Raw genomic sequence first — 26,357 nt, 5'->3', positions numbered from 1 at the left:
TAAGTAACTCATTACAAGGCACTCACCTCTAGGGAGTCAATTACCTCAGTCACATTGCTTGCTTGTGATGGGAGCACTTAAAACAGGGATACTGAGATCAACTCATTCCATTTAGTCCATAAAATGATGGCAAGTCATATTTTAAGAGTAGATTTTGAAGTGTTTCAGTAATGGAACAGAAAAATCTCAAAGACAAATCACACATTTGCTGTATAGGTTAAACTCCATGTAAAATAGATGAACAGAAGCACATGTTAAGTACATTAATGTTTTTCATACTTTTAATTGCCCCTGCAAATATAAGTTGTAGAATTTAGAATGCAACGCTATGGTCCTGTAAGTAATTGAAGGAAAGTGCTTGAAAATAACTTAAAAAACTCTCTGCATATGATAATGGGTTAAGCGATGTACCGATCGAGTTCAAGCGAGATGATACATAGTTTTGAGAAAGCATGACATAAATCATGCTATGCTATAAAAGCTGTGCTATAAAAGATTAATCTTCTTAAAACAAAAAATGCTATGTGTGACTTGTCTGTTTAATACCATTCAAACTCACCTAGAAAAAGACCTGTACCTCTTACTAGAGCCTAAAGGGGCCTTATAAACCCAGCTGGTCAATCTCTCTACCCTCAGTTCCTGTCTTACTGTCATGCTTCAACAACACAGATCTTTCATGTCATCTAAGTCTTGCTTCCAGGGTTTTGAACATGCTGTTTAACTTGTAAAGAACACTTTTTCATTTCCTTACCTTGATATTTCCTGTCTTGATACTCCAAAGAATCTTTAGGTCTGTATTTATTATCCATTTTCCTACAGAAGCTTCCATTGCTCCTACATATTTCTATGTGAGTTTCTTTGGTATTTATGGATAGATCTTATTTAAAATTTTTTCATCATTTCTATCTTCGGAAGTGTTATTTCCAGACAAGAAATACATGAAGACATGCACTAAACATATATTTCTTAAAATAAATAATTTTATTTTTTTAATAAAAAAGGTAGTATTGAACATGTAATTAGGCTTCAATGTTACAATGAATATTAGCCAAAAAGGATATTCTTGAAGGAGAGAGAAACTTAGAGGCCATTGAGGGAGCACAGGGAAGCAAACTTCGTGGGGAGCAGCAGGGGAACTAGTTTCTTTAATACACTGCAACACTGTTTCCCTTTTCTTCAATTCTGCCACCAGGGTTTGCCATTTGTGAGAAAATCCACCACCATCACTTTGGTAAGTTTTTAGATAATACAAATAAGAAACATCTCTAGAAAAGAAAGCACAGAGTCAGTGATCCGGATTTCAGATAATTATCATTATTTATCTGCAGAAACAATATGAGAAGTGAAGAGCTTATTTTCAGGTTTCAGAAGAGTTATTTTTTAAAAGATGGTTAGAGAATTATATATGTAAAATTCACTTTTGGTCCCCTAAACCATAATACATTATTTGAGATAGTGTAAGGACTCAGGAAATGTCAGTTGATTTGATGAACAAACATTAACTTGAAATGTATACACAATAGTAATAATACTTCCAAGTATCTTCCAAGATAGTCCAGTGATTCCTTCCTCTTGGTATTAATTAGATTGCATAACTTCCACTCCCCTTGAATGTGGGCTGAATGTAGGTACTTGCTTCTAACTAATAGAATATGACAAAGGTGATAGGGTGTTACTTCCATGTTTAGAAAAAAAGAAGATTGTGTTAACAGACTCCTTTTACTGATTCCACTGAAGCACAGTGCCTGTTGAAACAAGATGTTCATATGAACAGGAATTAAAAGCGTCCGCTGTCTGGCACCCTAAAGTAAATTATGCCTTTAGTCTAATACTTCTTGAAGAAATAAACCCTGCTAACGGACACATGGGTGAATTCAGGGATTGTTTACTCCCCATTTGGACTTTCAGATACAATCCGCACCTCCACCCATACCTTGATTGTCCCCTGGTGAAAGATTTGAAACAGAAGACACAGTTAAGCCATGTCTGGATTCATGACTCATGGAAGCTGAGATGATAAAGGTGTGTAGTTTTAAGCATCCAAGTTTTGAGGTACTATTATCCTGTTATAGATAACTGAGATAGATTTTGACCATCAGAGAATCTGCAAGGGAGCATTCTCACTATAATGCAGAGAAAAGCACAATAGTGACGGTACATAGAGAGATGGGGAATGGGAGAGAATGATGACTTTGTGTGAAAAGATGATGTAATTTCTGCTTCTGATTCTTTTATGTTATTTGACTATATTTCTTGGCTTTGGATGCCAATAACATTTTCTTGTTCTTTGGATACATAAATTCTTGCTTTCTTAAGCTAATTTTAATGTTATCTATTGAAAACTAACATGAAGACAATGTGCATATGCATATAATGGAAAACATAGGCTATGTTTAAGGAATTGAGGGAAAGAGGAGAGAACCTATGAATATGTGGGCTGAGCGATTCTTAAGGGTTAAGATACAACTTCAGAGAAAGTTTAGAAACAGAAGTTGAACTTAAGGGGGAAAAAAGATTATATTGAACAAGAAAAATTCAGAGTGATGAGGGAGTGGCAGTCCTTGAAGAGACAAGGAAGTAATTCTAATTATTTAACCTACAGGATAAATAAAATCAATGCTGTGGTAATTTAGTTGATTAAGCATCACTTTCCATTTTAATGTGCTATGTCGCTCAAATTAGCCATGTATTAGTTAGACTCATTTGCATGCATAGAAAGAAATCTGAAATTGACTTAGCTTAAAAAATAAAGGATTAAGAATTTCTTTAGGAATTTTCCTTAGTAATAAACATTTCTACTGAAAAAAATCTGAGGGACAGAGATGGATTCAGGGACCACTGTCACACAGGCTTTAATAATCAGAACTGTATCTCAGGCACTTGTCTCTGATTTTCTCATATTAGTGTGATTCTAGCCAGCTGTAACATTTCTCCATGGGGCAGGATATATGGCTACCAGAAATATAATAATTTTATATTGTATGCCTCTGGCACTGTCACTGAGAATGTCTGACATACTCAAACTCAAATCAAGAGTCCCATGGAAGGCACTCATTGACTCAGATTCAGTTACATGTACATCATTGTATGAACACAACACTAGGGGTGGCCATGGGAATAAAGGACATGAGAGTTCATATATATTTACTCATATTTAGTGATAGATATAACATTAAGTACATGGAAACAAAGGGAAATATTAGATAAATTGAACTTTATCAAAATTTGTAAACTTTTATATATTAAAGAAAATTATCAAGAAATGAAAAACACAATCTATAGAATGTGAGAAATTCTTTGTAAATCCTATATCTGATAAGGGCCTAATATCTAAAATATATAAAGAATTCTGACAAATCAACAACAAAAAGGCAAACAATTCAATTTTAAAAAACGGCTAGAATAGACTTTTCCAAAGAAGATTTACTAATAGCCAACAAGCACAAGAAAAGATGTTCAACATCATTAGTCATTAGGAAAGTGCAAATAAAAATAAGAAAATAACTAGTGTAGGGGTGCCTAGGTGGCTCATTCAGTTAAGCTTCCAACGCTTGGTTTCAGCTCAAGTTGTGATCTTGCTATTCATGAGTTGGAGCCCCACATCAGGCTCCACACTGACAGCTTAGAGCATGCTTGGGATTCTCTCTCTCTCTCTCTCTCTCTCTCCTTTTCTCTGCACATTCCCTGCTGTCTCTATCTTTCTCTCAAAACAAATAAACACTAAAAAAAGACAATAACTAGTGTTGGCATGGTTGTGAAAAATTAGAACCCTGTATTTTGCTGGTTGGAATGTAAAATTGTGCAGTCACTATGGAAAGCTGGTTGGTAGTTCCTCTAAGAATTAAACATAGAATTACTATATGGCCCTAATTCTACTCCTAGATGTATACCTAAAATAATTGAAAACAGATGTTCAAACAAGTAGTTTTATATAAATGTTCATAGCAGCAGTAATCACAATAGGAAAAGGTGATATCACATCAATGTCCATCAACTGATAAGTGGATAAACAATAGTGGTAAACCCATGCAATTAAACTATTATTCAGCCATCAAAGAAATACAGTACTGCTAGGTTACAATGAGGAGGAGCCTTGAAAACAGGCTTAAGGAAAGAAGCCATTGGATGTCACAGATTGTAGGATCCCATTTATATGAAACTTTCAGAAGAGGTAAATCGCCAGAAATGGAAGATAGACAAATGGTTTCCAGGCCCTTAGGGGAGGGGACCTAAGTAATGACTCCTTTGTTTCTTTTTGGGATGACAAAAGTGTCTTGGACTAGGTGGAGGTAATGGTTGTACAATAAGGTGAATGTACAAATGCCAAGACACAGTATACTTTAAAATGGTTAATGGAGCACCTGAGTGGCTCAGTTGGTTAAACATCTGTCTCTTGGTGTCCGCTCAGGTCCTGAACTTATGGTTCCAGTTTCCAAGTTCAACCCCTGCATCAGGCTCTGTGCTGACAGTACAGAGCCTGCTTAGAATTCTCTCTCTCCCCTCTCTCTCTCTGCTCCTACCTCGCTTGTGCTCTCTCTTTCTCAAAATAAATAAACAGAAAAATAAAATAAAATAGTTAATGGATAATTTTATGTTATGTGAATTTTGTCTGAATAAAAATTAAAAAAGAAATGTTGTGAGGACTATCTCATACATATATATAATAAGAAACAAACTCTGGTTTATTCTTTTTAACACTTCAACTATGTAAACATAATCTAAACAATCCAGTAAAAGATATATACACACATGCTTATGTTTGGAATCAAGTAATACATATGCATTTGTGCACTTTATGTATTTTAGGGTATAGGCATTTCATCTCAATTAAAAAATAACATGAAAGAGTAATATTATTCTATTTAATTATACAGTCCTGTGGTCATAATCTATACACTTAATAATGATTATCTAACTTATATCTGGCTGTTATTAATCACAGGTTAATGACAGGCAGATGACTTACCTTCATAGAGCCTGTTTGATACAAAATCTAACTGGATTCTGAGGTTGATTGAAAACTACACTTTGGGTTTTTTAAAAAAATTTTTAATGGTTTTTATTTATTTTTGAGAGACAGAGAGAGACAGCATGAGCAGAGGAGGGTCAGAGAGAAAGAGAGACACAAAATCCAAAGCAGGCTCCAGGCTCTGAGCTGTCAGCCCAGAGCCCGATGTGGAACTCGAACCCATGAACCAGGAGATCATGACCTGAGCCGAAGCCGGAAGCCAAATGCTTAACCGACTAAGCCACCCAGGTGCCCTGAAAACTACACTTTGGAAGCATCAATATCTCTCCTCTTATGCAATGTACTAGGATCTAATGCATTTACTGTAATGCAGTTTGGATGAATATAAATGTGCTTTACAAACTAGGCCAATATTTATATTTTAAACGAATTTTGAATTTTTAAGTAGTCCCTCATGCTGGGGAAAAAAAGCAATATTTAAAACATTCACTCATTTGTTTACATTTTTGAAGAAAGGATCTGAAGTAGAATAAAATTTGAAAACTGCTCATACAATGATTCAGTAACCCAGATTATAATTGGCTTATAGTACCTTTTATCTGAATATCAAAAATTAGTTAAGTCGGCTATCACTGAGAAAGGATATTTTCCCAAAATGAGACACAAATGCTGAAGGCAATTACAAAAATGCATCATCCAAACTGAGTTGTATCATATTTAATGAAAATGAATAACTACATATAACTACACATGTAAAAGTTATCATTCACATCTGTTTGTGTGTGTGATACTTATATTTTTCAGAAGTTTTACCTAGTATTCAACAAAAGTAGATTAATAAATTGGTATAAAAGTAATATGATCATCTGTCTCTCTCTTTTCTATATATAAATTGTATGTATACAGATAAACAATATGGTATGTGTATGTGTACATGCAGTTATTGAATTTGACAGCTAAAAAATTGTATTTTTAAAAATATCCTTACTGTGAAATTTGGTTCCAGAGGATGCTTAGGTGGCTCAGTCGGTTAAGTGCCTGACACTTGGTTTCAGCTCAGGTCACGATCTCACGATTCATGGGTTTGAGCCCTGCATCCTGCTCCACACTGACATCCTGGATTCTCTCTCTCCCTCTCTCTCTCTTTGCTCTTCCTTTGCTCTCTCTGTCTCTCAGTAATAATAATAATAATAATAATAATAAGAAGAAGAAGAAGAAGAAGAAGAAGAAGAAGAAGAAGAAGAAGAAGAAGATGAAGAAGAAGAAGAAGAAGAAGAAGATGAAGAAAAACTTTAAAAAATAAAAACAAATTTGGCTCCAGAAAAAATCATATGCGTGATGTTTCAGGCCTAACCCTAGACACTTATGAAGGCTTTCCGTGGAGATTCTTCCCCCATGCCAGACTAATGCATTGTTGTTCCTAAAGAAAGTTTGAGTCAAGTGCTCAGCTGTCTTGGTTTGCTGTCTCCATATTTCCGTTGGTAGCCCAGGCATCTGCATTCCTGCCTCCATTTGGTGAGGCCTCTTCTTGATGTTGTTTTCTTATTGTTAGTTTTTAAATTTTTAATTTAAATTCCAGTCAGTTAGCATACCGTCAGTGTGCTACTAGTTTCAGGTGTACAGTAGAGGAAATCGACAGTTCCTTACAACATTACATGCTCATCACAAGTGCACGTCTTATTTCCCATCAGCTATTCTATCCAACCCCCTACCCTCCTCCTCTCTGATAGCCATACTTAGGAGACTCTTTCTTAGTTTGTCCCTCTTTCTCTTTTTTTAACCCTTTGCTCACTTGTTGTGTTTCTTAAATTCCACATATAAGTGTAACATACAGTATTTTTCTTTCTCTGACTGATTTCATTTAACATAATACTTTCTAGTTCCATCCATATAATTGCAAATGGCAAGATTTCATTCTTTTTGGTTCAGTAATATTCCATTATATACATATATATGTGAATATTCCATATATATATTCCATATATGGAATTCCATATATATCCATCCCACATATGGATATATATGGAAATATCTTCTTTATATCTTCTTTATCCATTCTTCAGTTGATGGGCATCTGGGCTCTTTTTTAATTGGGCTATCATAGATAATGCTTCCATAAACATTGGAGGACATGTATCCCTTTGAATTAGTATTTTTATATTCTTTGGGTAAATACCTAGCAGTGTAGTTTCTGTATCATAGGGTAGTTCTATTTTTAACTTATTGAAGCACCTCTATACTGTTCTCCAGAGTGGCTGTACCAGTTTGCATTCCCACCAACAGTGCAAGAAGGTTCTTTTTTTCCCCCACATTCTTACCAGCGCCTGTTGTTTCTTGTGTTTTTGATTTTAGGTATTCTGACAGGTATGAGGTGGCATTTCATTGTAGTTTGTATTTATTTCCCTGATGATCAATGATGTTGAGCATCTTTTCATGTGTCTGAATATCCATATCATCCATATGTCTTCTTTGGAAAAATATCTATTTGTGTCTTCTGTCCATTTTTTAACTTGACTATTCATTTTTTGAATGTTGAGTTTTATAAGTCCTTTATTTTTTATACTAACCCTTTTATCAAATATGTCATTTACAAATATCTTCTCCCATTCCATAGGTTGCCTTTTAGTTTTGTGGACTGTTTCCTTCACCATGCAGAAACTTTTTATTTTGATGAAGTGCCAATAGTTTATTTTTGCTTTTATTTCCCTTGCCTCAGGAGGCATATCTAGAAAAAACTCGCTAAAACCAATGTCAAAAAAGTTACTGCCTATGTTCTTTAATGGGATTTTTATGGTTGCTGTTCTCACATTTGGGTCTTTAATTCCTTTTGAATTTATTTTTCTAAATGGGGTAAGAAAGTGGTACAGCTTCATTCTTTTCCATGTTGCTGTCCAATTTTGCTAATACCATTTGTTGAAGAGACTGTCTTTTTCTCATTGTATATTTATTCCTACTTTTGTGGAAGATTAGTTGACCATATAGTTGTGGGTTCATTTCTGGGTTTTCTATTCTGTTTCGTTGATCTATGTGTCTATTTCTGAGCCAGTATCATATTGCTTTGATCATTAACAGGTTTGCAATGTAACTTGAAGTCTAGAATTGTGATGCCTCCAACTTTGCTTTTCATTTTCAAGGTTTGGAGCTTATCATTTGTGTTTATGAAGTTTAAAGAAACATTTCATAATACCACGCAAAGGATGTACATTTTAGTAAATGTTTTGTTAGCAATTAGTACCTAAAATTTACGTAATCTACTATAATATGTAGTTCACCAAAAATAATTCTCAAATGATCTAAATCATACATAAATAATAATGGAAAACAGTATAAGGAAATACTTTTGACAAAATGAAAGTCAGGAATAATGTTCCAAATGATCTAGGAACTAAAAAGTTAAAACCACATTCCATTAAGTAATATGGCAGAAGTATCCTTATTTTTGTCTTAACACCCTCTTTCATTTTCAGTTTTGCTCTGTAATTAATGATAAATTATAACATTAAATTGTAAACCCTGGGTCTGGAGTTTTGTCTTGGTCAGCAAGAGAACAAATGCGGGATTAAAATGTGAGAGATGGCTAATGTCCAGGAGGAGACAAGAGCCCCCCAGTAAGGGTCCTTGCTCCATTTTTATTAAGATCAGAGGGCTTACAAGGGTAATGGACGTACATAAAAAGACAATGAAATCATGAACATTAACTCATGGGCATGAGGGAAAGGGGATTTTGAAGAAATGCCATGTTAGGGGTTAAGTCAATACAAAACAAAGTCCTGCTGCAGGGCAAATGGTAACTTAGAGCAGATGTGAGGCCCCACTTCTGTTTACCTAACCTTGCCTAGGGGATGATGAAGAGAATGCTACTTCAAGGTCAACAAGGCACCTTTCTTTTGCTAGTTAGCTCCCCTCTAGGCAACTTCATCCTGCTGTGGTCTATAGCCCTGCTTACCTGTTTCGATTTTGGTCCTTCTTTCCTGTGAAAGCATCTCTCTGCTATTGTACTACTTGGGTGTGGGGCACTTCTGCCCTGAATACCTAATCTTGTTTACCTCATCTTGGATGCATACATCCCGAGATTTCCCATTTTTATACTTTTGTCCTATACTGGGGGCTTTTGCATGTTTACCTAATCTTATTTGCCTTCATCATGTGGCTTTCTATTTCTTTATGTCTTGTTAGCCCATTGGTGCAAGCTCAGGGAGTTCTTAAGCTTATTCCCCACACATTACCTATCTTAATGTTTAGTCCTGAAATTACTCAGTTTTTAGCAATTAATATCAAAGATTACAGAAGTACTTGGAAAAAATATATTGCTTTTAAACTCATTTATGAAGCTTGTCATCCTAGGTGTTTTACTTTTTTAAAAATTTTTTAATGTTTTTTATTTATTCTTAGAGAGAGAGAGAGAGCACTAGTGGATGAGGGGCAGAGCGAGAGAGGGACACAGAATCCCAAGCAGGGTCCAGGCTCTGAGCTGTCAACACAGAGCCCAATGCAGGGCTCGAACCCATGAACTGTGAGATCATGACATGAGCCAAAGTCAGTCGCTTAACCAACTGAACCATCCAAGTGCCCCATTTATTTTTAGTTTATACTCTTATTGTTGATGTTTCATCAAACACTAAGTAAAAATGTACATGTATTTCCTAGTTATATAATCTTGAAATTATAGTTTCTCTAATCACATTACGCTGTTTTTCCCCCAGAAACAAAATGTGAAACATCGTGTTTAGAATAGTCCTCATAAATTACTCAGTTTGCTTTTTTTCCGCCGTAGGCATAATACAGGAAAGAAAAATTATAACTAGCATTATCCTAAGAATATCCTCCACTTGAAGAATGAAATGGTTAAATATTTTTAAAGTGAAAATAAAAATTTCCACAGAACATTAAATTTGGTTCATAAAAGACTGAAGAAGATTCTTAAATTGCAACTAATTAGTAACACTTATTTGGAACATATGCAAGAATCAGTGATAATATAGGAATTTTCATGATTAACAAAGAAGTTGACAAAATGTTTTGTCTTCTGGACAGTAAATAACCAAATGTATTTTAAAAATCAGAGAAAAGGAATGGAGCGTGTATCAAATGACTTATGAATTGATTATGTACATTTAAGGCTAGCCAGCTGTTTTGCACTGCTCATTCCAAAGGCATTGAATAGTTTTCTTTTAGATCAGAAATAATAGAAGCTGGAATAGTCAGGGGAAAAAACAAGGCCCTTGTTGATAGAGTCTACTGAAAAATAAAAGTTACAGTCTGATTCTTTTCATTGCTTTCCTAGGCAGAAATTGGTGAAGCACCAAAATCTAAATTTCTGGAAAGAGTTGGATACAAAATTTTTGAAGTTAAAACATATAAATAAGCAAAATCCACAGTATTTGAGGAAGAAAATAAACTACTATAAACAAGATAGTATTTAGATATACCCACATCATATATCATAATTTTATATTTTTTATTTTAATCTGTTACCCTATACATAGTTCATTTAAAGAAATAACTCTCATATTACTATTTTATCTTATTACTGTATTTCATTGAGATACAAATGTAAGGTTTCTTTTTGTGTTTTCAAGGTTTTAAATATATATATTATAAATATATATTCAGCTTTTTCCTTTAAAAATTAAATATTGCAGGGGGGAAGATAATTGTTATTCTCTAAGTTTCTCTTGTGTTTAGTTGTGGAACTAGGCATATTTTCCTTTGCAGTTGATATGACAGGACAATTTACGAGATTGTAGACTCTTTATTTTTCATCAACAATTACCTACAAGGAGAAAGCTCTACTATGTCTCACAATAATAATTGATTTGGGGAATAGGAAGATGATATGAAGAGGTTTTTCTAATTAGTAAATATAATTGAATATGATAAATCTATATTAATTTTAATTCAGAATAAGCTAGTTTAACTATTGAATAAACTATTGTTTAATTACCTTCTTATACATAAAAATTAAATGTTATTACATTAAATGTGACCAACAAAGATATACATATAAATAACTTCACATGCATAAATTGCAATTGGAACAATGTTATTTTTCTCAAAAATTATTTTATGAGTAATAGAAAGACAAAATAAGATGATAACTTACAGAGAAATCTCTTGTTAAAATTTATATTAATCACCATGTCACTGATATATTGGATTGTTGGTATGCTGGTAAAGGTTAACAACTGGATCTCTGAGGAAAAAAATAATATATTTATTGATTTGTTGGTATAACTGTTTTCACCAAAGACAAATTTAAAAATATTTTTAATGGTTTTATTTAGTTTTGATATAGAGAGAGACAGAGCATGAGAGGGGAAGGGGCAGAGAGAGAAGGAGACACAGAACCGGAAGCAGGCTCCAGGCTCTGAGCTAGCTGTCCTCACAGAGCCTGACGGGGGGCTCGAACCCACCAACGTGAGATCTGACCTGAGCCGAAGTCAGAGGCTTAGCCGACTGAGCCACCCAGGTGCCCCACCAAAGACAAATTTAGGCTACCAACATGACTTAACTGAACAGTGAGTTGGGGAGAAATGCTCACAATGGACTTGCATGAGCTGGTGCAAACCAGCTGTCACTAAAGATTATTTTATTATGATCAAATGATAACCATTAATTAAATTGAAAGAGAACTTGTGTTACGCCCAGATCCCAATATCGTCCCCAAACACCGGAGACCGCCAGGGAGACCGAGTCACGCATGCAAAAGCAAAGGGCATTTATTACGGGCTTAAGTTCGCCAGGCTTAAGCTCGGGCTCACAGACTTCACCAGCGCAGTGGATCTGTGCTGAGAGCCCCGAACAAGGGCTGAGCAGGGTTTGTATGGGGTTTGGGAACGGGGACTTACAGGAAATTGTGACACAGGTACAGTGATCCAATCATTTTCGCATAACAGCATTGGCAGCAATTTTAACCATACACGTTGTTTAGAGCACTTGTTACTTTTGGTGGGACCCAATCACAACATTTAGAGTATCTTTGAAAATAACCAATTACAGGGTGGACCAAGGACCCCCACTTAGGGTGTAACTAGCCTTAAGCAATAAGTGATTATCTATGGCTTCTATGTTAAGCATTTTAGCTGGCCACTTCTGATTGGGTGTTACTAGGGTGGTCCCTGGTTGAGCAATCAGTGCCCTTTCAAGTTGGGTTCTGCTTCCATTTTGACCTCAGACTTGTTGGTTGGATTCTCTTCTCTAGCTTGCCCCTTAGTTCAGGGGGAACATCCTGAGGGCAAAGCATTCCAGACCAGGAAGGGAAACTACCCCCTCAAGCAGTAGGGACTGTCCTGAGCCAGCAAGACCCCAGTGATTGAGCCTCAGAGAATGATCAAGCTGACTTTTCCTGCCCATCTGCACGCACCCACTGACCTTTGTCCCAAATTTTCCTTACATAGATTTAGAAGGATTTTTAAGGATGCTTGGGTGGCTCAGTTGGTTAAGCATCTGGCTTCAGCTCAGGTCATGATCTCCTGGTTTGTGAGTTTGAGCCCCATGTCGGGTGTTGACAGCTAGCTCAGAGCCTGGAGCCTGCTTCAGATTCTGTATCTCCCTCTCTCTCTGATCTTTCCCTGCTCACACTGTCTCTGTCTCTCAAAAATAAAATAAAATAAATTAAAAAAAATTTTAGAAGGATTTTTAGTTTTAGAGAAGGTTTTGAGACACTAGTCCACTATCTTCACAGTGTTTGCCTCATGGAAATAAATTCCTTTCTTGTTTTGCCACCACCTGTTTGTTTTTTTTTTTCTTTTTGCCTTTGGATTTGTCAGCAGCCAGTAGCCAAAGGAGTCTGTCTGGGAACCCAGAGCCAGGGGTTCTTGTAACCCTGCACCTCGGCTACGTAATTCTAGGTATCACATGCATCAAATTGCTAACTAAATAAGCAACAAAAACATGGAATAAATCCCCAATGTCTAATGCATGAGAAATCAGAAACACAGAACCATTGTTAATTCCAAACCTCACTCAAATAAACAAAATGACACCCATTGTCATTAACTTCTTATGTATATAGAGATCCGAGCTTCTTTCCAATTCTATGTAAAGTTGGGTATAGCAATTAAACAGACCACTGTGTAAAAAAATAAAACACATCATCAACATTGACAGAAGGATAGTTAGAAAGTTAAATACAACAGTAGGGTTTGAAAATATTAAACAGGCTATCAAAATCCTCCCAAATGATCAATACTTTAAAAACTCTTTAGAAGAGATTAAACTGTTGAAAGAATTCTAAGAAAGTAAAAATAAATGACTGTCCTGAGTTTTTATTATCTAACCCCTTCCGCTATATCCAGACTCTTTCCCCATCAAATTTTCCTCACTTTATTTTGTTTTGCTAAGTGCACCTATGGCTTTCCCTACAGCTTAATGAGTTTCCTTCCATTCCAGTGATCTCCTGGTTTCCTCTTTTACCCCTGGCACACTATACCCTTCCTCTTACACCCAACCTATACTATCCTTCGAAGCACTTCTTGTCTGAAATTGCATTATTAGCTTTTGCTCAGGTATTTATTATCTGTCTCTCCCAATAAAATATAAATTCCATGAGGAGAGGTAAATTAGTTTTTGAGTGCTATATAAAAATTATCATATAGAGTGGCTTAAAAGAGCACAAACTCATTTCTTAGTTTTCTAAGGTCAGGATACTGGGCAGGGGTTACTTAAGTTTTATGCTCAGGGTCTCCATTAGGCTGAAACTAAGGGTAGTAAACAAAGGCTCTGATCTCAGGAAGGCCAAGAATTCCCTTCTAAGTCCATTAGGTATTAGCTTAATTTACTTTCTTGGAGTTACAGGACTAAAGTCCCTGCTTTCTTGCTGACTGTCAGCTCCTGGAACTCACACAGGGTTTTCCCTGGTTTCTGATACATAGCTTCTAAAATCCTTGGGATTTTCTGAGTAATAGAAGTATCTTGTGCATGTTAATGAGATGACTCACTTGTGTGTGGGGATGGGAGGGGGTCAGATAACTTTAGAATGAGGTCTGATACAGAGTTGCTATAGGCTTAGTCATATGACAGAGTTCTAAACATTGCTAGACACATGTAAATAGGCTGGCATAGATTTGCCTCTTGACAGTGAGATTCCTTCACTTGGCTTACCGTTTATATAAGCAAAACTATTTTACTTGAAAATATTTAGGGGTGACTTCAGCTCAGGTCATGATCTCATGGTTTATGAGTTCAAGCCCCAAACTGGGCTCTGTGCTGACAGCTCAGAACCTGATTTGGATTCTGTCTGTCTCTCCCTCTCAAAAAATAAAAATTAAATTTTTTTTTAATTTAAAAAGAAAATAAAAAATTAGAAGAAAATATTTTAAAATGTTGAAGTCATTTTAACGATCTATGATATAGATCCACTTGGAGGTCGATGCAGTCCTTGCTCTATATTAGATTTTAGAAGCTGGTGCCACAAAGGTAACCAAAGAATCATCTAGTTATTGTTTAATCATTTTGAAATTCTATGGTAGGTATCCTGAAACTTATTGTGTTTCTATAAGCTGTAAATTTGTAACTATAGTGGGAGACATCATGTACAAATCGCTGAGACCTTTTTTCTAACTATATAAATTCTCCTTTTCTAGTTTTTTTCTATGCTTCGGCAACCTCCTAACTTCTATGATTAGGGGAAACTTTTTTTTTCCTTCTGTCAAACAGCTCCTGATTCCATTTACCTGGAAATGAAACAGCTTTTACATGGAATCAAGTCTCACGTTCAAAATTAACAAGTAAGTATGCCCAAATGTAAAAATCCACTGAAATAGTTGTCATTCAATCATTCACTAAAAAGCTTTAACAGCCATCATATGAAAAAAATGTTCATATGTATGTATATGTATATAGGCATATACATGCTATATATATTCAAAAGCACATTGTATATATATTTCTTTTAGAAACTTGGTAAGTGATCTACCCTGATGTCCTCTTAAAAACAGGATGCGAGTTAAGGGTTGATAGTTTGGGGTAGATGATAAAGCTGAGTGTTTCTCAGGATGTGAATCACAACTAAATCTGCCGTATTGCTCTGAAGATGTGGCCACTGACCCTGAGGCTGGACCATAACTCAAATGTTCTTGAACCTCAACCACTACGTTTAGTGACAAATGAAACTGCTTCTACAAACTGCCTCACACAACTAATGCTTTTGGATCACTTGTGCTCGCTTGCAGCGGTGAGAGAACCATTTTTCTTCTAATCCTTTAGGACAATAATGTATTAATCTTTCCACTTCTAATCCAATCAGTGCCATTTTTCCTCCTGTGAGTGAACGGTTTTGTGGCGTCTCCACTGGCTTATGAAAGCTTCAGTGCAATTCAGAATTTCTATATTCTATAACCTTCAATATAACACTTGGGCTGCTGTAAGTAATTTAGTTTGGAAGAAAGCATCTTAATCTTGTTATTACTATATACAGCTATTAAAAAGTAAGTGTGATACATGAATAATATAACACTACATAGAAAAATAAGAAAACCAAGGACATTAAAAGACATATATAATTTATTATATGTAACATTATTATTTTTTTAAAAAGTAACATACTACATCGTTTAAGAGGATGGACTATAAGCAGTCTGACTCCTGGATCCATCTTCTTAATAAAAAATGTGTATTCACTTAAAGCCGTCATTTAATATCTTATGTATCCAATATTATACTAAGTACTTTTGAAAATTACACCCTTTAGCAACCTATGAAATAGTTATTACTATTACTGCCATTTTGTAGAAGGGAGCAATTTCAGTTCAGTAAGTCAGTCAGCGGCCTGCAATGAGAGGTTAAAGACATTTCTTCCAGAAGGAAAGTCTCATGTCACCTTCTTGCAATATCACACCAATTATCAACAGCTACTACTGTTTGATCTAGAACTGACTCAGTCAAGTGAGTATGTCCCGCTGGACACTGACAAGCAGTGCTGGAAAACCTTTAATGAACTTGTTAAGGAGATTTCTCAATCACTGTTATGTGCATTAATATAGAAGTAAATAACTGATTCATTTTCAATCATCTTACCTTGTAGAACCCTTAGTGATATCTCCTGGAATTCTGGCTTGATACATTTTATTCTAGGGTTAAATAACTTACCTGACATTATGTATTTCTTCTAATTTTTATTTTATATATAGGTGATACATTTAACAATTTCTCAAAAGTATTAATCAGACAATGTTAACACATTTCATAATTTGAGTTCAAGTAAATCAGATAATTACTTTAATATCCCATCTATTTAAATAGAATTTTTATATTAAATGTATCAGTGGGAACATGACACTATGATTCTGTGATTTTGTGGAAAAACAGAAATTTCTTTTTTTTTATAAATATTTTTAATGTTTTATTTATTTTTGATACAGAGAGAGACAGAGCATGAGAGGGGGAGGGATAGAGAGAGAAGGAGACACAGAACCAGAAGTAGGCTCCAGGCTCTGAGCTAGCTGTCAGCGCAGAGCCTGATGCGGGGCTCGAACCCATGAACGTGAGATCTGACCTGAGCTGAAGTTGGAGGCTTAACTGACTGAGCCACCCAGGCGCCCCCAGAAATTTCTTATAAGCCTTATTTTAAAGAGACGTTCATGGATGAACTCTTACAATATTTGAAATTTTATTCAAAATATTAAGTGGATAGTGATCATTGAAATAATATAAATCAAGTAAAAGTTAATTAGAGTTCAGGTTCACATATGTTTTATTTATTTTATATATGTTTTATAATTTTCCCTAATACAAACAATAGTGATATTAAGAGCTCAATTATCCAGTATAAAAATGTTACCATGTCTAGGGTTCTAAGACTCAGAAATGTTGGTATCAAGTAATGAAATTGTACACATCTACTTTGTCATTTTAGTAGTAAACACCTTGTTACATAATAATTTTTGTTTGTTTGTTTGTGTAATCTATAAACTTAACGTAGGACTTGAGCTCATGACCCCAAAATTAAGAGTCATACTGAACCAGCCAGGTACCCCACCTTTGTTAGAGAATATTAAGCAAAGAATGTGAGCAACTATATGTTTACAAGTTAGCAATCTGATATTTGAAGTGCATGTTTTGTATTAGATTATATATTCAAATTAAAATATTAATTTACTTCATTTTTTAACTCCCTTTGGGAAAAAAAGTTATATGAAGATAACAGTTACGGGCTGCATTGTATCTTCCCCAGATTTCTGTGTTGAAATTCTAACCTATTGTACCTCAGAAATGTGACTGTATTTGAAGATAGAGTCTTTAAAATGATAACTAAGCTAAAATAAGGTGTCAAGATGACCACTAATCCAGTATAGCTGAGGATCTGATAAGACGAGGAATTTAGAACACAAGAAGACACCAAGCCTGCACATGTACAGAGAAACTACCACGTGAGGATATGGAGAAGGTCACCATTTGCGAGCCAAGCAGAGAGAGAGGCCTCCAGAGGTACCAAACCTGCCAAAAGATTGATCTTAGACTTTGAGCCTCCATAATGGTGAGAAAATGAATTTTCCTTGTTTAAGCCATATGCTGTGGTATTTTCTTATGGCAGCCCTAGCAAACTAATATAATAACATCCCCTAAGTTTCTATCATTTTTTTTTATTTTAATATGTGTCTCAGTATGTTAGGACTGCCTTGGAAAAATGCCACAGACTGGATGAGTTAACCAACAGAAATGTGTTATCTCATAGTCGTGGAGACTGGAAGCCTAAGATCAATGTGTCAGAGGTTCTGTTTGTCCTGAACCTTATCTCTTTGGCTTCTGTGTGGCTGTCTTCTCCTGGTGTACTTATACCTGACCTGTTCTCCATGCCCACTCATCTCTTGTGTTTCTTCCTCTTCTTATAAGCACACAGTCATATTGGATTAGGGTCCCACCCATTGGATATCATTTAATGGTTGTTTTCTTCTTAAAAGTTCTACCTCTAAATGCAATCCAGGTTTAGAGCCTCAACATATAATTTTGAAGTGACTCAATTTAGTACATAACAATATGCATATATACTTAGCGGTTCAGGTGTTTATTTGATTTCAAACATACATTTTTGTAATTAGAAAATGGGAGATTATTAAGAAGAAATTTCCATAAAATGTCTGATTATGATGAGTTCCCTAAAGTCTATTGTTATTATATTATGAATAACCATGGCATTTGGCAAGACAGTGACTTTCTATTATTTATTATTTCAGGACAGAGTGCCAGCATTTTTAACATGAGATCTGCCTAAAATCATTTAACAAGATTTTAACATAAAATTATTAATTTTACATCTCTACTTATATGATAGATTATTTTATAGCCCTTCTCTCATTTTTTAATGTTTATTTATTTTTAAGAGAGATACAGAGAAAGAGCATGAGCAGGGAGAGGCAGAGAGAGAGGGAGACACAAAATCTGCAGCTGGCTCCATGCTCTGAGCTGTCAGCACAGAGCCCCATGTGGGGCTTGAACTCACAAACCGTGAGATCATGACCTGAGCCAAAGTCGGACACTCAACCGACTGAGCCACCCAGAGACCCTTATAAGCCTTTCTCTCTTATAGCACACCTGACTCTTATGCACCTATAATTTTTAACTGTGAGGAAATCCTAGCACCATTTCTATTGAAAACTGTCTCCCTTGGAGTCTCATGAACTGTGAAATATAGTTTGGATACAAGGAACAAGATAAATAGTTTTCAAATGTAGCCTACAGATAATAGTTTGTTCTTCTCTGGAAGCTGGTGAATCCAAAACATTCTCTGACATAAATTCTTTGTTCTTTTAATAACAATCAGCATTTAAGTGGATGGGTGAATTTCTCCAGACTCCATGTGATATATAAAAACAAATCTTGTAAAAAATGTATGCTTCAGAAAATATTTAATATCAGTCTTTCATGTAGAATTTAAAAGTATAGCCTCTGTAAAATGAAACAATAGGGGGTTCTGGGTAGCTCAGTCAGTGAAGCTAATGAAAACTACTTCCAGTTCTGTGTCCCTTCACTCTGTCCCTCCCTTACTCACAGTCTATCTCTCTCTCATAAATAAATAAGTGATAAAAATTTTTAAAAATAAAAAATAAAATGAAACTATTTAAAATTATGAATCATTTTGGAATCTTAAATATGGTTCAATAAATATTCTCAAAAGTAATTAGTAATAGTTAATAATTATCATATATATCTCTTCACTCTTTAATTTTAGATTGAGAAAATGTGTTAAATTGTTTCTGTGGAAAAGTCAGTCTATAAAGTTTTAGTGTTGAACTATCCATACTTCCAAACAATATTCAGTTAAGCTAGTACAAATTTTTGTGGAAGTCAAGACATCACCACTAATTGTGTGTTTTAAAGAAAAGAGACTACTGTCTTTGCATAATTCATGTTAATTAACTTCATTGATCTGGATTGACCTCATCAGATTGTTGCTTTTATTCACATAATATTACTTCTTTTATTTTGCTAAAATATCAGTTGATTTTCAACAAAGTTGCTGAAACAATTCAATGGGGAAAATAGTCTTTTGAATAAATTATACTGAGGAAACTGAATATCATGTGAAAAAAGAATAAAGTTGGTATACTATCTCAAAATGTATTTAAACTAAAACTCAAAAAGGATCAAAGAATTAAATTTAAGAGTGAAAACACCAAGTTTTTTGGAATAAATATAACAATAAATCTACATAACCTTAGATTAAGCAATTTTTACTTAAAAAAGATATCAAAAACACAAGTGGCAAAGGAACAAAATGCATAAATATTACATTTGTCTAATAAATAGTTGTGTGTGTATGTGTGTATACATATATATACATATATGTGTGTGCATATATATTCATTTCATATGTATATAAATTCCATTTCTCTTAAGCATATAAACTATTTTATGTCCATGTTCAACCATTTTGAAGAGTCAATACACAGAAAAAGCAATTACTGTGTCAAAGCATTAAAAATTTCACATATAAAAAATGTGGTACAAACTTCCACTATCAAGAACAATGGATCTCTGGCCAATAACTAGTTGTTTATTTATAAATAACTGCTACTGTAATCAGTATAATAGGTATTAAAGTAAACAGAAAAATCCATTAAAACACATTGTTTAATTTTTTTATCACTATTTTTATCCTAATGGGCCCAAACTTATAGAATGTATTATTTTAGGAAACATGTTTCCTGATTTCAAAATATATTAAAAAGCCACAGTAATCAAAACAGTATGGAACTGGCATAACAACAACATGGCGTAACAGTGTAGCATAGTAGACTGGCATAGCAAAAGGCATAACAATAGGCCAATGGAACAGAAGAGAGAGCCCAGAAGTAATCCCACACTTACATGATTATCTCTGATCTTCAACAAGGTGCCAAGAACAGTTGGTTCAAGGACAGTCTCTTCAATAAGTGGTATTGGGAAAACTGGAAATACACATTTAAAAAGATAGAATGAGTGAAGGAGAATGAGAGAAACAGGCTTCCAGTTACGGAATGAATAAGTCATGAGAATAAAAGATATGCATAAGGAATGTAGTCAATGATATTATAATAGCACTGTATTAGGTAGTGATAATGGTACTACTTGGTGGTGAGCCTAGCATAACGTATCAGGATGTTGTGTCACTATGTTGATTCAACTAATGTAACATGGTGTGTCAACTCTCTGCAAATAAAAAATTAAAATAATGAATTTGAATGCTCACACTAAACACATACATTAAAATGGATTAAGGACTTAAGTGTAAAATATGAAATCAAAAATTTCTAGAAGAAAACATTTAGGGAAAAGCTTCTTGACCCTGGTTTCATTAATCTTTTCTCAGCTATGACATCAAAAGTCTAGGCAACAAAAGCACAAAATAAATGATCTGGGACTACATCAGACTAAAACTAAAATTCTCCTGCTCACCAAAGGACACAATAATCATAAAAACTAGCCTGTAGACTAGGAGACAAAATTTGCAACTTGTTTGTATGCTAAGAGTTAATTTCCAAAACATATGAGGAACTTCTGCAGACTAATAGCAAAAATCAAATAATCCCATTAAAAACAGGCTACAGAACTGAGTAGACATTTCTCCATCAAGGACACAGAAATGGCCAACAGGTATATGAGAAGATGCTCAGCTTCACCAATCACCAGGGAAATGCAAATCAAAACTGTAAAGAGATACTACCTCATGCTTATTAGGTTGCTACTATTAAAATAAAACAAAACAAAACAAGGGTGCCTGGGTGGCTCAGTCAGTTAAGTGGCCTACTTCAGCTCAGGTCATGATCTCACGATCTGTGGTTTCGAGTCCCACATCAGGCTCTGTGCTGAGAGCTTAGAGCCTGGAGCCTGCTTCGAATTCTGTGTCTCCTTCTCTCTCAGCCCTTCACCCGCTCATGCTCTGTCTCTGTCTCTCAAAAATAAATAAATGTTAAAAAAATTTAAAAAACAAAAGATAGTTTTGAAAAGGTTGTGCATTTGAACCCTTGTGCAGCATTGGTGGGAATGTAAAATGGTACCACAACCATGGAAAATGGTATGGCAATTCCCCAAAAATTAAAAAGATATAACTACCATATTATTCATGAATGGATACTTCTGAGTATACACCCAAAAGAGTTGAAATCAGGATCTTGAAGAGATATCTATACTCTCAATTTTGAAAAAAAAGTTATGTTTTTTATTTATTTTTGAGAGACAGAAAGAGCACAAGCAGGGGAGGGTCAGAGAGAGAGGGAGATACAGAATGGGAAGCAGGCTCCAGGCTCTGAGCTAGCTGTCAGCACAGAGCTAGAGGTGGGACTTGAACCCAGGAACCAAGAGATCATGACCTGAGCCGAAGCCAGAGGCTTAACCGACTGAGCCACCCAGGCACCCCATACTCATGTTTAATGTGGCATTATTCACAATAACCAATATATAGAAACAATTCAAATGTCTGTCAACCAAGAATGGATTAAGAAAAAGTGGTATATGTATACAAGGTAATATTATTCAGACATAAAAAAGGAAATCCTACAATTTGTGATGGCATGAATAGACTTGAAGACATTATGGTAGGTGAAATAGGATAGTCACAGGACAAAAACTGAATGATTTCTTATGTATGAGGCATCTAACATACTCATATGTACAGAAAGAGATCATAGAATGGTGGCGACCAAGGGATGAAACATTGAAGAGAAAGGAGGTGTTATTAAGTGGGTATAAAGTTACATTATACAAATGAATAAGAGATCTGCTGTACAATATAATGCTTCTAGTGAACAATCAGATAGTCAAATTTCGTTGAGAGGGTGGATCTCATGTTAAGTGTTCCTGCCTACAACAAAAACAAAAACAAAGCAAACAAAATAGTAAGAGGACACAGGAAACTTGTGGAAATGATGGATGTTTATTACCTTGACTGTGGTGGCAGTAACATGATATATACATTATGCCCAAACTCACCAAATTGTATACATTAATTATGTGAAATTTTTTGGTGTTCTAATTACACTTCAGGAAAACTGGAAAAAATAAATCTCTTAAGATGACTCCTTTAACCATTTTTATTTTTCAGTGTCCTTCTTAATCATTGTGTAACTGACTTTTAAATAATTGTTCTGGGTCTTTTCCTGACTCCCAAGTAATTCCATTAGGCAATGTCCTCAGCAGTTGATGGGAAAAAGAAATAGGCTGTGATCATGAAATATTCTGGGCCTTCTACCTACTCTCTCCTTCGAGCATCTGTTCTTTATCTATTTGACACATTGGACGTATGCTAAAAAGTGTATAAAGTAAGGATTTGTCAGCTTCAAAAATGTTTGGAAACTTGCAGCTGAGAATACAAAGTACTTTATTATAATGTGAAGAATTTAGGTTTGAATAAAACATAGGGAGACATTCTTTTTAATGTCTACATATATGAAGTTCACGTAAAATGAATGATTTATGGTTATGAATAATTTTGTTTATTTTTGTTTGTATTTTGTTTTGTATTTTCCAGATTAGCCACTTAGTTTTACAGATTCTTCATCTGAAAAGATTTCTCTAGACCTGTAAGAGATTAAGACACTAAAGTTTGCTTGCCTTTTAGAAATTCTAATTTCAGATCTAAGCCCCTTCTTGGTGGCTCTGGTAAGAAAACAAAAATAGAATTGTCTCTTCAAGAATCCAGTTTTCTGGATTGAGAGAAATACAGGCTAGAGAGTTTATCCGAGGTCACACTGAAAGAATCATATTTGCTCTTTGGATTAGCACCTGGAATTATTATAGAATACTCTACACCTATCTGTTCCATCATAACCATTACGGTTATCATCCCTATCCAAATGGAATATTGGATACACATAGTCTCAGAACTAATACCTGGAAAAGGTGTATTGACCAAGCAGATCACTGATTGTGTCATTTACTTACTGTTATGACATTAGAAGGTGGAAGGAGGGACAGTAAACTATCCTCCAGACTGAGAAGGCACTTTAAGACCAAAAACAACAACAACAACAACAACAACAACAACAACAACAACAATAACAAAGCATGTCCCTCCTTGCCCGTTATCCAGATTTTTATTTAGGGTAACTTTGGTATCTTACTGAGAGGGGAATCTAGCAGACAAACAACCTGGTGCTATGTAGCCATTTTCTGCCCTGCCGCCTTTGGACCTTAACCTACCGCTTTTATAGAGTGAGCTTTGTGGTGCGGTCAGAGGTTAGTTACCTAACATGGTGCTATTTTTGTGCCAGAGGATTTCTATTGGGTACATCAAGTGGCCCCTTCTGTGCACCCGTCCACTTGGTTATCTCAAGAGGAGCCCTCTGTTCAGCACTCTAAGGAGGATCAGAACGAGCTTTCCCACATCTGGCCAGGACGTATATTAATCTCCCAGGGGCCTAGAACATGTAGCCAGGAGAGAGCTCATTGTATGGGCATGAACAAGATGGAGGAGCCAAAAATGGAGTCAGTATTGTCAACACTTCTACACATGGGGGGAGGTGGGGATTTATATAGTATCAGTTATATAGGAAATTCTTAGAAATCAATCACTTCTATTGGTTCCAGATAAGAAATCAGGTTAATCTAAAGCGAAATGTGCCTTTTAATGAAGATGATCTAAGGAAAAAATAAGATGATTAATTCACTACAAAGAAATCCAAGAACAAATCTAATGTTTCATTAAAATACTGGCAGAATGTAATGAGAAACTTCCTTAGTAATCATTAACTAATAGAAGCCACAAGAAGCGTGTCAGGTTATAGAAATATCAATGATGGTATGGAAAGCTACAAGGATACTTAACTTTCTTTATCCATCCCAGTACTTGCTTTTTTTACATACATGCTTATATTATATATTGTAAAAAACAACAAGAGCCAACACTACCAGTAAGAACATAGAATCTTTATGGATCTATTCATTCACATGGATTTTAGCATTAAGTCACTAGACTTTTGATGTGCTAACAAACTGGAGTGATTCTACAATCAAACACCAGGAAACGGAAACATTAAAATTTACTAGAAACTGGAGGCTAATGCTATGTCTAACAATTTCTCCTATTTCAATTCTGAATTTATATTATGGCCACAATTCCCACTTTTTCTAGATTAGGTATATACTGTGAAACATGTTCACTCAGTGACTTCAGAATAGAAGACTTTATCGGATTCATCACATAGATAATGTATATTGCCACTGTTCTGATTATATCATCTTTAAACTGAAACAATAGGATAAATTATACTACAAATAGTTTAAATTAAGACCACTTTTTAAGATATTGAATGCTTTTCTTTTTCTTTCTAGTTAGAAGCAACATTTTTAAGCTTCTATTTTCAAAATTAACTATAAGTGTATTCCAACTGAAATAAAAAATAACCAAACAAAAATCAAAGCTATACCTAGCCTTTATTTTTTATATATTCTCAAAAATATAAAAATAATCACAAGAGGAATGCCTGGATGGCTCAGTCCATTAAGCATCTGATTTTTGGCTCAGGTCATGATCTCACAGTTCATGGGCTCAAGCCCTTCACTGAACTCTGTGCTGACAGCTCAGCAAAGCCTGGAGACTAATTTGGATTCTGTGCCCCACCCCCTTCTCTGCATCTCTCTCCCTCTCTCTCAAAAATAAATAAGCATTAAAATTTTTAAATATGCATAAGAAAATAGTATTAATAAATAAAGAATAAAGGCAAGCTTAATATATTCAACATGACTACATCTAAAATGTTGATATCCTACATGTGGGTTTATTAATAAAGAAAAGAAACAATCAAACCAAGGGGCACCTGGATGGCTCAGTTGGTTGTGTCTGACACTTGGCTTTGGCTCAGGTCATGATCTCATGCTTTGCGAATTTGAGCTCCACATTGGGCTCTATTTTGTCAATGTGGGCCTGCTTGGAATTCTCATTCTCTCTCTCTCTCTCTCCTGCCACCCCTCCCCCACTTGCCCGTGCACTCTCTCCAAATAAATAAAGAAACTTAAAAAATTTTCAAAGATATAATCAAAATCTGTTTGTATTCTCAAGTACTTCTTGATTTTTTTTTCCTTGTTGTTATGAGGCAGTACACATTCTTGAATTTGGTGATAGGGCTTCCCCAAACAAAAAGTGGTGAAATGAAAATTAATTTTCCAATAGAAAAATTTCCACTGAATATGATGATGAAACTGTTTAGATAAAGCCAATTCTCACACAGGTAGGCAATTCCCCTTTCCTTGTAATGAAATTGTGTGGATATTTGGGTCTGGGTTTGAGCCTTAAGGGATTATTTCTAATAATAAAAATAACCCCAAATAACCTGGAAGATATAAATTTGTAATATAATTTATAAAACAATGAGCAAACCAAATATTTACAAAGAGGCACTACATTGTTTAAGCAAATGTTTGGCGACTATTTCAGCCACACTATTTCTGGACAGCATTTCTGGATCATTCAGCAATAACACTCTGTGTAGATTTTTAATGAATTGGTCTTAGCAAATTGGACTTCAGTGATTTTATTTTGGGATACTTTTTGATAATCCAATTATACTTCAGACACATTTAGTTTATGCCCCTAAATCTATAAAGAAGCTAATGAAAGCAAGATGATTAGCAGAAAGAGTGTAGATTTAGTTCCTGTTATGTGGTTGACCAGATCTTCTGAAAAGTCTTCTTGCGATGAAACATTGAAGATTTGCTGTTAAATAATAATTAACATTATTTTAAGTGTATATCTCTGCTAGAAATAAAAAAGGGATATTCAAGCCAAAAACTCAACAAACGAAGTATCTCTGAAGTTAACAAAGGCCCTGTGAAGCTGAAAGTATGTGGGGTTTTTTTGTTTTTATTTTTTTGTAACTTTATGTTTTATTTTTTTTTAGAATATAACACTATTTTTTTAACATATGCAATTATTTTCCATCATTTACAGTACAGTAGTTACAATGACACTCCAAAC

At 34.9% G+C, this 26,357-nt stretch overlaps 1 long non-coding RNA gene across 1 annotated transcript in view; it reads right to left on the bottom strand.

Annotated features, from left to right (window-relative positions):
- Positions 1-1,030: 1,030 nt before the first annotated feature.
- Positions 1,031-26,357, bottom strand: part of LOC115292320 — a 33,564-nt gene continuing 8,237 nt past the window's right edge. The window contains exons 2-4 of the long non-coding RNA XR_003908931.1: positions 20,276-20,355; positions 11,073-11,162; positions 1,031-1,265 (exon numbers count right to left, since the gene is read on the bottom strand). This is a non-coding gene — a long non-coding RNA (uncharacterized LOC115292320). The remainder of the gene's footprint in view (positions 1,266-11,072; positions 11,163-20,275; positions 20,356-26,357) is intronic.

Source organism: Suricata suricatta, chromosome 5 (genome assembly GCF_006229205.1).
Source record: "Suricata suricatta isolate VVHF042 chromosome 5, meerkat_22Aug2017_6uvM2_HiC, whole genome shotgun sequence".
NCBI classification, from domain to species: domain Eukaryota; kingdom Metazoa; phylum Chordata; class Mammalia; order Carnivora; family Herpestidae; genus Suricata; species Suricata suricatta.
The sequence above is the reverse complement of the archived record's forward strand: the minus strand, read 5'-3'. Positions and strand labels throughout refer to the sequence as shown.